This window comes from Palaemon carinicauda, chromosome 26, assembly GCF_036898095.1.
Source record: "Palaemon carinicauda isolate YSFRI2023 chromosome 26, ASM3689809v2, whole genome shotgun sequence".
Lineage (NCBI taxonomy): Eukaryota > Metazoa > Arthropoda > Malacostraca > Decapoda > Palaemonidae > Palaemon > Palaemon carinicauda.
Genome location: NC_090750.1, coordinates 69,207,259 through 69,212,258, shown reverse-complemented (window position 1 = coordinate 69,212,258; position 5,000 = coordinate 69,207,259). Strand labels below are relative to the sequence as shown.

The 5,000-nt window shown below is 32.6% G+C and overlaps 1 protein-coding gene across 1 annotated transcript in view; it reads left to right on the top strand.

The window, feature by feature from the left end:
- The window catches only part of LOC137619980 (neprilysin-like), a 398,554-nt gene that overhangs the window by 372,103 nt on the left and 21,451 nt on the right, over nucleotides 1-5,000 (top strand). The window lies entirely within an intron of this gene.

Here is a 5,000-nt window from a genome sequence, read left to right as displayed (position 1 = left end):
GGAAAATAAGAAATGGAAGATGGAAGATAAATTGGGACAAAGGGAAGTTAAAGAAAGAAGAGCATTTATGAAATACTTAATGGAGGATAAAAGTTTTTTAACTGAAAAAAGTAACCCTGAAACATAATTCCTTAATATTTAAGAAGAGAGGGAAAGATCCAGCCACCGAACTGGGCAATTCGAGTACTAATGATTTCTTAGGAAGCCATTAACAGTCGGAAGGCCTTTCCTTTCAGGCTCGTGGAGGAGTGACTTAATTGATATTTATGGACAAGTGATTGGGAAGCCATCTTGCGGCAAGAACTCAGACCATCATAGAAAATGTATCTTCTTCTGTGGTCTTTTGGATGAGGACAAGAAATGGCGGACGCTAAAGAAAAGACCAATTCCACCCCCAACCGCCCCCCCCCCCTTCCCAAAGAAAAGGGAAAAGCAGACTTAGGAAGGACTTTCAAATAGAAAGTTTGCCAATTTAAAAAGCTTAAGATCTATAGTAGGACTGAATGGCTGACCAAGGTTTGTGAGGTGCATTTGCACGAGGAAAAGGTCTCAAAGAAATAAATGAAAGTTGTTATTCCGATGTATAAAATATAAAGGTACTGCATGGGACAGATGATTATAGTGATATGGTATTAATTAGTAGACAAGGGAAGGTGTAAAGTAAAATTTCAAGTGAAAAGTCAATACAGGTAACAGAACGACTGATATGGAAAGGGCAGTGTGGATTTAGGCAACGTAGGGTTTATGTAGGCAAGATTTTTGTTATGAAGTTGTAATGAGAAAAGTTGAAAAGTAAAGGAGAAAGTTCCGTGCATGTATACAAATTCATATGTTATAGGTATATAAATTCACATGTATATATATATATATATATATATATATATATATATATATATATATATATACCGGTATATACAGTATATATATATATATATATATACCGATATATACAGTATATATATATATATATATATATATATATATATATATATATGCGTGTGTGTCTGTGTATTTATGCGCGCGCGTGTGTGTGCGTGTTATAAAGAAATTACTGATATACAAAATACATGTTTACAATTTAGGCTCGACTATTACCACCAAATGAGATACACGAAAACTTCAATTTTAAAAGAAGTAAAAACACGAATGCAGTTAAATGGATTTTACTCTTAGGGTGATTGGAGACCTTTTCATCCTTATTGGTTTCTCTTCCTCGTTGAGAGGTCTTTTCATCCAAATGAAAAGTTCTGATTAGAATGATAGAATCATGAATTGAGTCGTCATTCCCCTGGATAAAAAAGTTACGCTTTACTTTCACTCTTCTTTTTTCATTCTTTTCCCATCTTCTGATTGGACAAAAAAGATACTCTTCCTTTTCAGTTTTCTCTTCGATCTCTTGTTGGGGGTAATAGGGATGCAACAGTTCAGCGATAAATTGTTTTAACCTTTTACCCCCAGGATATCTGGAAATTTCCAACCCTTAACCCCCAAGGGTTATTTTTTTTTCAAGCACATTTTGCAGTATATTTTTTTTTCTAAATTGCTCTAACAGCCTTAATTTTGGTCATAGAGAGGTCAGGTTGGTCTCATTCTCTTGGAAAATGCCTGAAGTTTCTCAAAAAATTATATAAAATATGAAAAAAAAAAATTAAATATAATTTTTTTGCAAGGACGTACCGTTACGTCCATGGGGGTAAAGGGATGAGTTTTGTGAAACGTACCAGTACGTCCTTTGGGGGTAAAAGGGTTAAATTAAATGAGGTTAAGACTCTTGTCAATACATCAATCTACTGAAAAAATATTAAAGTTTAGATAATTTTTAGGATTTGGATTTATCTGGATTTGGTCTTAGTTTCTTTCACTAAGAGACTATATTATGCTATTAACATAGACCGTTAGAAAATATGAACACTATAAAATTGTGTGATATTTAACTAATAACGGATCGGAGACAGCCAATATGTTCTTAACGAACTTTAGGAATAAATACTGATTTTGTATACCAGTTGGTTTTGAAATGTGGTGGATAGATTGACAGGTGGCTAGATATGTGTTTATAAATGAGTGTATTACTTTGACTGGTGGCTAGATATGTGTTTATGAATGAGTGTATTACTTTGAAAGATGGCTGGATATGTGTTTATGAATGAGTGTATTACTTTGACAGGTGGCTAAATATGTGTTTGTGAATGAGTGTATTACTATGGCAGGTGGTTAGATATGTGTTTATGAATGAGTGTATTACTTTGACAGGTGGCTAGATATGTGTTTATGAATGAGTGTATTACTTTGACAGGTGGCTAGATATGTGTTTATGAATGAGTGTATTACTTTGACAGGTGGCTAGATATGTGTTTATGAATGAGTGTATTACTTTGAAAGATGGCTGGATATGTGTTTATGAATGAGTGTATTACTTTGACAGGTGGCTAAATATGTGTTTATGAATGAGTGTATTACTATGGCAGGTGGCTAGATATGTGTTTATGAATGAGTGTATTACTTTGACAGGTGGCTAGATATGTGTTTATGAATGAGTGTATTACTATGGCAGGTGGCTAGATATGTGTTTATGAATGAGTGTATTACTTTGACAGGTGGCTAGATATGTGTTTATGAATGAGTGTATTACTTTGACAGGTGGCTAGATATGTGTTTATGAATGAGTGTATTACTTTGACAGGTGGCTAGATATGTGTTTATGAATGAGTGTATTACTTTGACAGGTGGCTAGATATGTGTTTATGAATGAGTGTATTACTTTGAAAGATGGCTGGATATGTGTTTATGAATGAGTGTATTACTTTGACAGGTGGCTAAATATGTGTTTATGAATGAGTGTATTACTTTGACAGGGGGCTAGATATGTGTTTATGAATGAGTGTATTACTTTGACAGGTGGCTAAATATGTGTTTATGAATGAGTGTATTACTTTGACAGGTGGCTAGATATGTGTTTATGAATGAATGTATGACTTTGAAAGATGGCTGGATATGTGTTTATGAATGAGTGTATTACTTTGACAGGTGGCTAAATATGTGTTTATGAATGAGTGTATTACTTTGACAGGGGGCTAGATATGTGTTTATGAATGAGTGTATTACTTTGAAAGATGGCTGGATATGTGTTTATGAATGAGTGTATTACTTTGACAGGGGGCTAGATATGTGTTTCTGAATGAGTGTATTACTTTGACAGGTGGCTAGATATGTGTTTATGAATGAGTGTATTACTTTGAAAGATGGCTGGATATGTGTTTATGAATGAGTGTATTACTTTGACAGGTGGCTAGATATGTGTTTATGAATGAGTGTATTACTTTGACAGGTGGTTAGATATGTGTTTATGAATGAGTGTATTACTTTGACAGGTGGCTAGATATGTGTTTATGAATGAGTGTATTACTTTGACAGGTGGCTAGATATGTTTATGAATGAGTGTATCACTTTGACAGGTGGCTAGAAATGTGTTTATGAATGAGTGTATTACTTTGACAGGTGGCTAGATATGTGTTTATGAATGAGTGTATTACTTTGACAGGTGGCTAGATATGTGTTTATGAATGGGTGTATTACTTTGACAGGTGGCTAGATATGTGTTTATGAATGAGTGTATTACTTTGACAGGTGGCTAGATATGTGTTTATGAATGGGTGTATTACTTTGACAGGTGGCTAGATATGTGTTTATGAATGAGTGTATTACTTTGACAGGTGGCTAAATATGTGTTTATGAATGAGTGTATTACTTTGACAGGTGGCTAGATATGTGTTTATGAATGAGAGTATTACATTGACAGGTGGCTAGATATGTGTTTATGAATGAGAGTATTACTTTGACAGGTGGCTAGATATGTGTTTATGAATGAGAGTATTACTTTGACAGGTGGCTAGATATGTGTTTATGAATGAGTGTATTACTTCATGCAAATTGATGACATATGTATGTTTGTAAGTAAGTGCGTGTGAGCAATTGTGCCCTGATTGATGTTTTGATACACAATCCAGAGAGAGCTGTTTTACAGAATTTCTTGCCTGCTTTATCCATAGTTCCATTCTTAATACTCTGGTTGCTTCTTATGACCTACTTATTACTTGATCGTCTGTTGTTTTAGGACGGTTACTGTTGTTTCACAGGGAAACTTGTGTTTCCTGAAGATGTGCTTTGTTTTTGAAGAGGACGGTTGGTTTGGGTAATTTTATATAATGCGATAACGACAAAAACCATGTTAATGTTTAATTAATTGTTCATTGAAATTGTCGAAGCAGCGAACATATTCACTCAGAGTATTATTATTGTTTTTATGCTCTTTTGATTTCAGCATGTAATCCTTTCCTTTTTTATACAGGACATTGTTAGGCTAAAATCTTCTTTAAGGATGTGGCAAATTAAAATTAATATTCTTGACCTAGAGATGCTATTAAATTAGCTTGCTACATTAGCATTATATTATATTTACTTTAGAATTCCTCTGAAAAATTTGTGTTTAATAAGTCATTGTTTGAGTGATGAAATGAGATTTTTGCTCTCGCATGTTCTTGATTACCTATTTAAATACATTAGGAAAATTGATTGATTGAACGATTAATTTCCGCCAACTGGGTTCACAACAGTAATTGGTGATAATAGGTACGGAATCATATGCGTTGGATATATATAGCAGAATATATTCATGCTTATATGTCTATATGTGTGTAGATATAACAGAAACACGTGTATATATATATATATATATATATATATATATATATATATATATATATATATATATATATATATATATATATATTGTACATATATATATATATATGTGTGTGTATATATATATATATATACACGTCTATATACATATATATATATATGCATATATATATATATTCATATATATATATATATATATATATAATATATATATGTTTATATTTGTTTCTGTATGAACGTGTATTTAGTATATCCTGTTATTGTAAACAACATGACATATTCATGCCTTAAGATTTTCC